Here is a 13859-nt window from a genome sequence, read left to right on the forward strand (position 1 = left end):
CTTGTTGGTGTCCAAAAAGGAAAGGATTTCATCCATATTCTTCTACGACTTCAAAGCCTCCCCTTGGGGATCCAAAAACAAAAAGGTTTTTATTTCTTTTACCCTTCTGTGGTTGTTTTTCTTTCCATTTTCTTCCAAGATGATCCTTGTTGGGTATAACTTGTTTATGTTTCTTTGGAAATTTAAAGTCTTCCTTTGCTAAAATCTTGTGTTTTTGAAACTAATTTTGAAAAAAAAACCCAAACCACAATTTATGAGATATATTTGTGCTATGTACTCCAAATATGTATCACATCGAAAATATATTCGAGTTTCTTGATTTTTTTTTTCGGTTTGGGTTTGTCATTCAAGTCATCAATTTTCATGACAAACTTTAACAATAACCATCTTGACTTGAAATATATGTAACCATTAAGGACACCAAAGAGTCATATCTAACAAGTGTAAAATTCTATTAAAATTTAAATACTCTACATCCCAAGTTACATTCAGATTTACAATTAAATCTTACATACAAATTGAAAAACTAGGAAATAAAACCTATACTAGGTCCTTATGCTCCTATCTTGTTCATGTACACCGGCTGCTACCTGAACCTACAAAATTGGAAACATCTCATCACATAACACTTGTCCCATGTACATTCTATTTCTTTATCTCATCAAGAGATCTTCTGATACACATCTAGTACTTAACTCATTAAGTACTTATTAGTTATCTATGTTTATTAACGTATGAGTATTCACTAACCCTTCATGTCTAGAATACTTACATATACTTATGATTATATTCCATATAATCATTTTCTGTCTCTACTTGAAATCTGTTAGGTATCCATATATACACTTTTCTGGTCATCTACTCATATATAGAATTATAATACATATAATCCCATTATTTCTTTATTTACTCTCAAGGGCATTACTGATAATACTATTTTTCTTTCTTTATACATCTTTATATACTTTGGTCATATACACATGCTTAGATACATGATCTTAAGTGTATAACCACAAGTACATAATCTTACATAGGATTATAATACATATAATACTCTTCTTTCTCTCTCTTTGTCATGCTCAGATAAATGACTCTCATATACACACACACACATACACACACACACACACACATATATATATATATATATATATATATTATCAACATCCAACATAGAGTGTAACATCCTATTTCAAGAAGTTTCTTGTTTTAGGATTATGGAAAATAACTGGATCAAGTAAAGGCCTTGGGCTTCAAGAGAATAAAGCTTAGACTATATTGGATGTTGATAATAATGGTTATGTGATCCAAGCCCTTGGTTTGTGTTTTGGACTCAAAGGGGAAAATGGGAAAACTGATGTTTTAAACTTCTTCCATGAGTTTAGGATTTTAGTTCGGTATGTTCTAAGTCAAAAGTAACAAGATAGAATTGTCGGGCTCTTCAATACCTTTTTGTGCATATAAATAATGCCAACAATGGAGTTGAAACGAAGAATTATGGTTGTTTGAAATTTAAGTGGAAATTGGGGAGTTTTATCCTACACATAGCGTAACTACTATACAGGGTGTAGGAAATTTACACAGGGAGTAAATGATGAAATATTGGATGTAGGTTTAATAACCTATGCATGGCGTAGGTTATGCTACATAGGGCGTAATCGTGGCACATCAAAACCCTAATTATCCGGTTTGAGAACTATTTAAGGTCTCTAACTTATGGGAAACCCTCTCATGACCAACCTCCATCACCTAAGATCATCCCTTGAGAAACCTTAGCCCCCTCTTACTTGTTTTTTAGCCTTGACATCATTTATAAGCTTATTTCTCCATTGGAAAGTTGAATCTTAAAGAACAAGGCAGTGACAAAGTGTATAGAATAAGGGTTCAAGTATAGATCCATCAAGGTTACTTCATTCTTGGACCATTGTGAGTAAAAAGACTCTAACATGCTCATTGCTTTCATAGATGTAGTTATTTTTGATATTTGCTAGTTTTTTTGTCCCTTGAGCATGTGTTTTGGGACTTGTAAGAACTCTATCACCTTTTGTGTTGTTTGGAATTTTCTTGGGACCTATTGGACTTGGAAAGTTGTGATTTTGTGTTGTTCATTAAGCCATTTAAGTTGTGTTAGCATTTTTTTTTGTCATTTTAGTGCATAAAGGTTAGTTCTTGAAAGTTTGTGACCTTGTTATGGATAAAGATGGAAACTTTATCCATCTAAACATTATATGATTCCGATATGAAGGTTGGAGACTTGGACTTATTGGATTAAGTTAAGAAAGATGAATTTTTAGGCCCTTTAAGAATTAAAGACTAGATCTTTTTAGTTGGACCATCCAAATGGATAAAGCTGGAAACTTTATCCATTATGAAGCTATTAGTACTAAATATGAGCTTTGAGTGAATGGTGAAAATGTATTAAGTGTTTAAATCAAGTTTATAAACATTATATGTGGGGTGTAATCTGGGCTACTCCCAGCGTAGCCTGATTTTCTCCCTTTTTCTGGAGAAGGATCTACGCCCTACGTAGAGCTAGGGATATGTCGCACATAAATCAACGAAAGGTTAACCATTGACTTTTTTTTGACCAGTTTGACTTTTGGTCAACTATGAAGGGTTGAGGAGTTAGAAGGGCAAAATGGTATTTTACCCAAGTGAGGATTTATCTTAGTATTTAGACTTATTTAGTTGGGGTATTCAACTTAATTGCTAATTAGGGTTTGGTTTCTGGATATGTTTAGTGGGAGGGAATGTAGCATCGATGACTCCTGTATGAGATCTATTCATTTAGTGATCGAGGTGAGTCTCTTCACTATACTCGTGGGTCGAAGGCACCAATGACGTCCCACTAGATTATGTTTGCAGGATGCTAGTTGTCTTTGTGACTCTTGCATGTGTTTTTATGTTTTATATGGGATGGGTTTGATTATGTATGTTATGGGTTGGGCCCTATTAGATGGCTTGGGGTGGATATGTATGTCATGGGATGGGTCCGAATGATATGTGATGGGCCTAAATGCAAAGGTAAGGCCCGAAGCATGTATGTTGGGCTCAGCCTGTTACTTGTAACATATGTAGTATTTTGAGGAACCCACTAAGCTTTGTGCTTACACTTTATGTTTAAAATGTTTCAGGTACTTCTAGTTTCAAAAGGAAAGGCCCAGATTGATCGCACAACACCCCCTACAGATTTATTCTGCACTGAATGTTTACGAAATACTCTGATGTTTTGAGAATACTTTGACTTTGATTGTGTTTTGGAATAATGAGTGAATGATTTTAACTTATTTAAAATGGAGTTTTTACTCATAATTTTTGGGACGTTACAAGTTGGTATGAAAGCCTTGGTTTGAGGGATTTTAGCAAACTCTCGGGCGTGTCTGTGTAACATCCCAAAAATACAAGCCAAAAATTTCGTTTGAAAACATTACTAAAACCATAATATCCAAATATCATATAAGAAAACCATAAGTCGTGTGTCTCAAAATGTCATTTAATATGTCTCATATCAAAACTGATGTCAAGATCATGTCAAAATATCAGAGTCTAACTCCCAGGCTAAAATTGTGGTGTGTGCCATGCCATCATCCCGAGCCCTTCCCCTCGCTAGGTAAGCATGAAGCTTAGTGAGCTCCCCCAAACTACCACATACCATACAATAACATATAAAGCACATACCGGGCCTTGCCCACTGCATCAGACCGAAGACCGGAACTGACTAGGGCCTTGCCCACTGCATCGGACCGAAGTCCGGAACTAACTAGGGCCTTGCCCTCTGCATCGGACCAAAGTCCGGAACTGACTACGGCCTTGCCCTTTGCATCGGACTAAAGTCTGGAACTAATCAAGGCCTTGCCCACTGCATCAGACCGAAGTCCGGAACTGACTAGGGCCTTGCACACTACATCAGACCGAAGTCTGGAACTAACTAAGGCCTTGGCCACTGCATCGGACCCAAGTCCGGAACTGACTGAACATAACATAACATAATCATAACATATAAAAATAACACATATACTGCATACTGCATCAGACCGCAGTCCGGAACACATAACACATAGACATGCCTGAATCACAAAGACATCAAGCATACTGAACTACTTCTCGGGACCACCCCGGCATCGGACCACTGTCCGGAACTACTGCTATCTAAATGGGCCGACATTGTGGCTGTAGACCCGTTCCTACTAGACGGAAACTCACCTCACACTGCTGAAGTCCCGCTGACAAAACCATAGATGTTGGATGGCAGATTCTCGGTCTGTCAATATCAAAATAACACCCAATTAATAATTAGGTTCCAACTCGTAACCATAAGTCCATGCTTGGGGTAAAAGACTACTTTACCCGTATCTTAGCTTGACTCAAGCCCAAGGCCCAATCCAAAGGCCTAAAAGTCTAATAATGGACCAAGGCCCAACTATGGCCCAGTTTTCCCAATTGGGCCCAAGTCTCTACATAGTCTTGATCAAAGGCCCAGTCATTCATTCTTGGTCAAACACTTGACATTCTTATAGTCCAACATCTCATAATCATCAAGGCCCAGATTATGGCCTACATATGGTCCAATTTTCTAAATTGGGCCCAAACACTCACATGGGTCTTACTCTAGGACCATTAAATTATTCTAAGAGTAATTGCTTTTTCTTGGATGGTCCATTATCACCCCAATCATCAAAGCCCAATAGAAAGGCCCAACTCAAAGTCCAAGTGAAATTAGGGTTTCACATAAAATGACAATTAGGGTTAAGTTTCCTACTTAACCCGTTAAGGACTTAATCCATTAAGTTCTTTACACTACTAGATATATGATATGGAATAATTTGGGCTTAATACACAATCCAATCCCAATGGCTCAAAAGTAGGTCCAAATAAGTCCAAGGGATAAATACTCCCAGTTAGGATTTTCCATCCAAACATGGCCCAATAGGCCCAAAATTAATTTTTAAGCTCATTAGGGTTTGCTAGTGGGGCACCACCCACTACCACCTCGGGTAGTGGTGGTCAATGGCGGCCAGTAGCGGAGGTAATGCATAAGAAGTGAGTTGCATGGCCCCCACTTAGATGTGAGTTACAACAAGAATAGATTTAGAAAAAAAACTTATTATTATATTTGTAATGATTGGTCCCCACATAAGTGTTTGGTTGTACCCACTTATAGATTTTGAATCCATCTCCTTCTGTTCTCAGCTTCTTCTTCTTTTTTTCTTTGTCTTTCTTAAAAGTTGTGATGTTTGGGAAGAGTTAATGACAATTAATGGACTATGTATATATATATATATATATATATATATATATATATATATATATATATATATGTAACCAACATCTGTAATATTGTGTGCAGTGTGTATCATTAATAAAAGACTGTACTACTGCACAAAAGATCATCTTCTTCCATGTTCTTTCGTGTTTCAAAGTTGTATGCATATTAGATGTTGTTTCTTGGGTTTAATCCCATCGATTAGAAGTTCTACGGTCATTGGTTGACTAGTCAACGGTCAAGGGTCGAGTGTGCACCCTTGTTAACTTTCTGGCTGGATCCGCCACTAATGGTGGCACACGGTGGCGGCCACCACATTATGGTGGTGGTTATTATTATTTTTCATTATTCAATGCTAATTACAGTTACAAGGCTTTTATCCAACATAGCACACACACACTCACTATCACACACACTAACTAACACACACAACCACATTGTGGTGGCCAGCGGTGGCGCTTGGCGGCAGCCACCACCTCATGGTGGTGGTGGTGGATTTTCCCATGAACTCCAACTAGAAAAAACACACACAAACACACTTCAGATTGCATACAACACTCCAGCCACCCACCTGGTGGCTCAAGGGGACAATAGTGTCGGTTTTTTAGATGGCAGTCACCACCTCACTGTGGTGGCGGTGGTTTCTGTTGATTTCTAGACACGCAACAACACACCCATGAGCATACAACTCTCGAGCCGATAACACTTCATCTTCAACAGAACTACAGTAGCAGCGTCATCGGATGGTGGTGGTGGCAGATCGCAGTTGACGACATAACAGGAGGGAGGCAAAGAGGATGGCGATGCCAAACCACGATGGCAGCAACAACGAAGAATGGCGGGACGAATACGAAGCGGGTGGCGATCACATGCCAACTACGGCCATACACGACATAACAGGCGGAATCAGGTGGCGGAATGGTGGCCTTTGCGGCTGAGGTAGCAGGCGGAGACGAGAGCTGTCGAACTCGGTGATGCCATCTGCGGTTGAGGGGCTTCTATGGAGATAGTGACGATCGGACGTGAAGGAGGAGGGTGGGGAAATGGCGACCGATGCTTAGGGGGTTGGCGGCTGCAACATGCCTTAGGGTTAGGGGTTCACAAGGTATATACCTTGACCAAATAGAAACTTTTCCATAATTACAGTTTTGGTCCCTCCCCATGGGATCTTTTCAATTTAAACACAATATTATCCTTTTGCACCTTATTCCATAATTTTCTTTCATCATAAGTCCAAATAATTACCGAACATACCCACGCTTCTAAAATTCTTCTCAAATCAACTCCGTAATTTACTAAACAACCCTCCACTATCAAAATTCTTCACAAATTAATCCGGGAATTATATTTATTAATTTATTTAAATAAACTGGGCGTTACAGTCTGAACTCAAACAGAGGATTTGGTAATCTTTTTGAAAAATAGATAAATTTTCTAAGAAAATTGAAACTCTAGATTAAATGGATGTACAAGGTTTGCAAACACAAATCTCGAGTTTATCTTTAATATCAATGCTTGCTTGTAATTAGGATCAGTCAAGTCTGGTTAAACTAGTCAAGACTAGAAATAAATAACTTCAACAAAGTATTCAAGAAGATTAAGTAAAACAAAGTATGATCAATGTAGAGTAATTAACAAGTTTAGAATAAGAATTATTTAAGAGAGAATATTGACATAACTTTGAGAGAGAATTGAAGAGTTCTATTGAAGAGATAAGTGAAGAGTTATTTCTCATGGATACATTTAGTACAAGGTTGATATACCTTTTATACGCTGAAAAGTCAACAAATGACAAATAGATAGAACAAAGAGAAACTTGCATCCGTAACCAAAATTCTTATAAAAAGCATTTTCTCTGACCGTATGTAATACTAAATGTGGAATAGAAACAAAAGAACTATCTTCTTGTCAGGGAAAATTGACGATGTATGAATCCAAGGATTACTGAGCTTGTCATCTCTGAACTAGTCATTTAATTTCGGAATATTCACTTCTCGTTCGAACTAACATTTTATTTTGGAAAGGAGTGATCTATCAATCTTCACTTCACCTCTGAACCATGATCCATCTCGGATATGGAACTGTCTTGGTATCATTTTCATCTCGGGTGAGAAGTGATCTCAGAATCACTTCTCCATCTCTAAATCTTAATTCTGACATTTCATATCTGAATGAGACTATATCTAAATTGGTATGTTATCTCAAAATATCTTTACATCTCGGATTGTCTAAGGGGTGCTTTCATGTACTAACAAAAATAGATAAATTTGCTATGAAGATGTCTCTAAAGAAACATAACAGTGTGATGCGTGCAATCAGTCGAGCTTAAGTAAGTTTTTCCAAAATACCCATATATGTGATGTACTTGTTGTTTGGATGTGAGTATGTGAGAACTACATGCTAGATTAGGTCTGAGGATCTGCTCAGGATTGCATGACTAAGTGCTAGGAGAGATACCTTTATGTGCCTGTTGATTGAGCTTGTTGAATCACATGCTAGTATGGATTTTAGTGAAAGATCTAGTATGCTTAAGAATCATATTAAAGTGATATTTCTATTTAACATGTGATACTAATCGGTCACACTAACAACTTGATACAATTAATTATTTATTAAAAATTTATTTTATTAAGCATTCATTAAACTCTTATAATTAAATTGGAAGTTATTTATTTCTAGGAAATAATAAATTTTCATTAGCAAGTAACATTATGTAATTCATAGGGTATGAATTCATAAGTCATGCACAACTTTTTGATTTAGATGAATTCTTTTGTCTTTTACCAAAAATTTAAATTTTATATTTTATAAACTTGGTTTATAAAATATAATGTTTTTGTCCTCTTTTGTCTTACTAATTTCGAAATTATTGATGCAAAAAGGTGGCATGGCCTTTTGACTAGTTTATTCAAAAGAAAGACATGGCTTGAAGTATGGAGCGACAAGAGACAATATCTCTTTTGCATTAGTTTATTGTAGGAGACATGTTTTTGAAGATGTATTAAGATAATAATAAATAATAGGGCTAGAGGTATGGTGTATTAAGAACTCTTGGGTAATGTCTTTACTTTAAGAAGGCTTTCACTACTTCTCCTCCTCCACAATGAAAAAAAAAAATCTGAAACATGCATATGTGTATGTATTTTCTCTCATCTTTTGTTCATGCATGAAGATTACTTACTTGTTCTTATACTCTCTTGATGTTCATATTGGTTATAAACTTCAAGCTTAAGAGATTAAGAGTTTTTCTTACAAGACTAGCATCTTAAATCAAGTAGACAACTTGTTGGTGTCTCTAAAGTTCATTATTCTTGATCGACTTCCAAGCCTCCTAAGAGGATCCAAAGAACTACAAAGGGTGTAATTTTATCCATATTCTCTTTGGTGCTTGTTTTCTTTCCAAACGTTGTAAGATGATCCTTGGTGGGTTTAACTTGTTTATGTTATTAAAAAATTATAAGTCTTTCATCGTTAAAATCTCAAGTTTTTTAAACTAGTCTTTTTTGAATAATGTCACACCCCCAAACCAGAACGGAGGAATCATTCGAGGGCGAATGACTTCATGTAGTATCGAGACAGTTGAATACTTAGTAAAGAAAGTAACACAACCATCGTATATATAATTTGAAAGTTTACATTGTAGAAAGTACTTGTTTCAAAAGAAATTACAATATGATGTCAAAATGAAATTAAACTAACGTCGCAACGTTCCTTCTTCAAAACCTGTAGATTACCTGTATTACTGAATCCCTGAGAAATACAAGTAGTTTTGAAAGAGTAGGTCAGCATTTAAGCTGGTGAGTTCATAAGTATTTAGTGACAATTTTTGTATGAAATAGAATGAAAATGGTTTGTACATGTTTAAATGTTCCAAGAAAATCCCATATTTTCTACTATAGTAGATGGTAGTTTAATTGTTCCAAAACTGTGATGAAATAGTGCTTTTCATGCCTAAAATAGTAGGTTTATGTATAAATCGTTAAGGCATTTGAAAAACCCCATAAATGAATGTGTTTTTAATACTACATGTGAGTCTTATAACCATACTATTAGACCAGGATGCCTATAACAACGTTCTTCAGGCGTTGGAAAGTTATGACGTTTGTCACCCCAAGCCTGCCGGCCTAACTGTAGCTAACAGATTAGGTGTGGGATTGTTAATCCCGTATAGATCTATACACAAGAATCACGCTCCCCCTACAATGGATTATGGTATATAATACAGGACTAAAAATGCATACTCGAAAGTACGTGAAATGTCTCAGAAAACTTAGTATAAAACGGTTTACGTATGAAAATGTCCATTTGTTCTTGTGTATGAAAATATCTCTTTGATATAGTGTTTCTAGTATGTAAATGTTCATGATTTTCTCGTAAACTATACCTATTATAGTGTTTCAAAGTATGTGTTTCGTTCGTATAGTAAACCCTAGTGTAATACTCACTTGTTATGTAAAGTATAATATTTATAGTGACATAAATGATCTGATATACTTAAAGTATAAATAAAGTGTTTGATTCATGTGTATATATATATATATATATATATATATATATATATATATATATATATAAACATGTTTTATTTCCAAAAGACAAGATGTTATCGAGAATATATATATATATATATATATATATATATATATATATCGCATACGAAAGTTCTCATGTAGTAGTTATGAATCACATATGATTTACTTGATGAAAAGAGTATATAGTGAAACTTTATGTTACACACGATAATAACCGTGCGTTTACTTGTATTCCCCCCCTTAAAAGTGTATAAAAAGCATTGATAAACATTTGAAAGTCTAGTTTATAGGGGTATGAACTCACTTGATTGATTGGAGAAAACGAGATGATAATTGAGCAAAACTTTGACTGGGAAGAGTTGATTTTCTCAGGATTCTCGGGAATATCGGGAATCTCGGGAGTGTAGAATCTTCCTTCAGAACTTGGGTGTGATAACCGAGGCTTCGGGGGCTTAACCGCATAGTTTCAGCACGAGAGATAGAAGAATGGAGCACCTAAACACGACACCCCAAGAGTTCTATTTATAGGGCACATTTTTGGGTGCGACATCGTGGCAAAGGGTTGGCCACATCGTGGTGGTCAAATCTTATCTCCTTCCATCGATTGGATGCCCTCAGTCACTTGCCGGGTCGCGGCAAACTGTGCCACGTCGTGGCAGACCTGACAGCCTCAGATTTTGGACGCCGAACTTGTAAAATCCATAACTTTCGCGTACGAGCTCCATTTTCGACGTTCTTTATATGCACGCGTAGCTGAAAATATGCTCTACAACTCTCGTTTAGACTTTGTTGGCTAATTTTGAATTTATTTTTAATTATCTAGTTTTAACGGACCGGGACACGAAAAGTCCGATAAAAAAATCCATAACTTCTTCATCCAATGTCCGTTTTCGTCAGACTATTCACCGTTTCGCTACTTTTGTTGAGACCTTCGATTCTCATTTATGTTGTTTCGGCCAAAAGTCTCTCGATATCGATTTTGAGTTCTTAGCTGTCTACTGGTATATCCGGATCTTGGAAAAATCACAACTTCCTCATACGAAGTCAGATTTGCACGTTCTTTTTGTGTACGTTCATGGTTTAATGATATCTACAACTTTCATTTAGATACTTAAGGCTAAAGACTATTGTATTGAGAATTCGCATTTTTCGTTTAATCGGTGTTGCCAGTTTTGTCGGAAATCTTAGAATGGTCATAACTTCTTCGTTATAACTCAGATTTTAGTGTTCTTAGTATTTCTGTAAACCTTGACACAATATCTAGCATAGTAGGTAACCCAATAGAAACTTTTGTACATTTTATTTTCGAAGTTAATTTCATTAATTCAAAAGTGGTTACAATACTTGACTTTTTAGGTCATTACATAGAGTCGACATATCGGGTTGTCACATCATCCCCCCCCCCCCCCCGGTTAGAGGGAATTTCGTCCAAAATTTAATGTAAGAAAAACACTTGTGGATTAGGGAAAAAGATGTGGGTACTTGTGTTTCATCTGATCTTCGTGTTCCCAGGTGTATTCAGGTCCTCGCTTTACATTCCAGCGGACCTTCACGATAGGTATGCGACTTTGTTTTGTTCTTTTAATTTCCCTATCTATGATTTCAATTGGTTCTTCTTTAAAGTGGAAACTCTCATTGATTTCGATTTCTTCTAAAGGGACGATGAGGGTCTCATCGGACAAACATTTCTTCAAGTTCGACACATGAAAGGTAGGATGTACGTTATCGAGTTCCTACGGTAGACGAAGTTTGTAGGCTACCGGGCCGATCCTTGCAAGGATCTCGAATGGTCCGATATACCTTGGGTTTAGTCTCCCACGTTTTCCAAAACATATTAGTCCTTTCCAGGGCGAGACCTTTAATAGCACTTGGTCTCCAACCTGAAATTCCAAGGGTTTTCGTATTTTGTCTACATAACTCTTTTGTCTCTGTCTTGAAGCCTTTATTCGTTCCAGAATTTGTACAATATTCTCGGTTGTCTCTCTTATGATTTCCGGGCCAATGAGAGTGCTGTCGGGTACTTGTTCGTTGGCTAGTTGCGTGTCACCCACTTCAGCCCAACACAGTGGTGATTTGCACTTCCGGCCGTAGAGGGCTTCAAATGGAGCAACTTTAATGCTGGAGTGATAGATATTGTTGTATGAAAATTCAACTAGTGGTAAATGGGTATCCCATGCTTTACCAAAATCGATCACACAAGCTCTTAGCATATCTTCCAAGGTTTGTATGGTCCTCTCACTTTGACCGTCGGTTTGTGGATGGTAAGCAGTACTCATGTCGAGCCTCGTTCCTAGAGATTTTTGTAACGATTGCCAGAATCGCAAGGTGAATCTACTATCTCTGTCTGAGATAATGGATATCGGTACACCGTGTGGTCGTACAGTCCCTCGGATGTAGGTTCAAGCTAGCTTCTCAATCTTGTCGGTTTCTTTTATTGGCAGCAAGTGTGCGGATTTTGTTAACCTATCTACGATTACCCAGATGGTGTCTAGCCCACCTGCTGTCTTGGGCAATTTGGTTATGAAGTCCATGGTTATCCGTTCCTACTTCCACTCGGGTATTTCGGGTTATTGAAGCAATCCCGATGGCTTTTGGTACTCTACCTTGACTTTGGCACAAGTCAGACACTTGCTCACATAGGTAGCGATCTCTGCTTTCATGTTCGGCAACCAATACAGTTTCTTGAGGTCCAGATACATCTTGTCCGAACCTGTATGCACGGAGCACCGAGTCTTATGAACCTCGTTCATGACCACGTCTCTAAATCCACCAAACTTTGGTGTCTAGATCCGATCCATGAAGTAACGAACTCCATCACCCTTGACTTCAAGATTTTTGTCCATTCCTCTTAGGGCTTCACCTGCCACGTTCTCTGTTTTCAAGGCTTCCCTCTGAGTTTCCTTGATTTGTGTGGACAGATGTGAATGGATCGTCATGGTTAGGGATTTCACTCGGCGACCTGAGTATTCCTTTCGACTAAGAGCATCAGCTAATACATTCGCTTTTCCTGGGTGATAGCGAATGTCGCATTCATAGTCATTCAGTAGTTCAAACCATCGTCTTTGCCTCATGTTGAGTTATTTTTGGTTGAGAATGTGCTGAAGGCTCTTATGATCGTTGAAGATCGTGCATTTCGTGCCATAAAGATAGTGTATCCGGATCTTTAGCGCGAAAACGAATGCTCCTAGTTCAAGATCGTGGGTAGTGTAGTTGACTTCGTGCGTCTTGAGTTGTCTCGAGGCGTAGGTGATGACCTTTCCTCGTTGCATTAGAACACATCCAAGACCTTGGTTAGATGCATCACAGTAGACCACAAAGTCTTTCGTTCCTTCTGGCAAGGACAATATAGGAGTGCTGCATAGTGCTTGCTTCAGGGTTTGGAAAGCAGCGTCTTGTTTTCCAACCCAATTGAAAGTTACACCCTTCCGTGTCAGGGTGGTGAGTGGTTTCGCAATCTTCGAGAAGTTTTGTATAAATCTACGGTAATAGCCAACAAGGCCCAAGAATTGTCGAATTTCCGTTGGGGTTCTTGGAACTGACCAGTTCTCGATTGGTTTGATTTTGGAAGGGTCCACGTGTATTACGTCTTTGCTAACCACGTGACCTAGGAAATGTACCTTCCGAATCCAATATTCGCACTTGGAGAATTTTGCGTATAGCTTCTCTTTTCTTAGCGTTTCCAAGACTTGTCGGAGGTGGTGACTGTGATCCTCTATAGTTTTCGAATAGATGAGTATGTCATCTATGAATACGATCACAAACTTGTCTAGAAACGAACGACACACCCGGTTCATTAAGTCCATGAAAACCACTGGTGCGTTTGTTAATCCAAAGGTCGTCACTACAAACTCGTAGTGACCATAATGAGTTCGAAAAGCTATTTTGGGAACATCTCCTTCCAAGACTCGTAGTTGGTGATACCCGGATCTTAAGTCGATCTTTGAGAAATAACTCGCTCCTTGGAGTTGGTCGAATAAGTCGTCGATGCGTGGTAATGGGTATCGGTTTTTGACAGTAAGCTTGTTGAGTTCCCGATAATCGATGCACATGCGGAAAGATCCATC

Source organism: Lactuca serriola, chromosome 3 (genome assembly GCF_051521515.1).
Source record: "Lactuca serriola cultivar US96UC23 chromosome 3, Lser_US96UC23_V15, whole genome shotgun sequence".
NCBI classification, from domain to species: domain Eukaryota; kingdom Viridiplantae; phylum Streptophyta; class Magnoliopsida; order Asterales; family Asteraceae; genus Lactuca; species Lactuca serriola.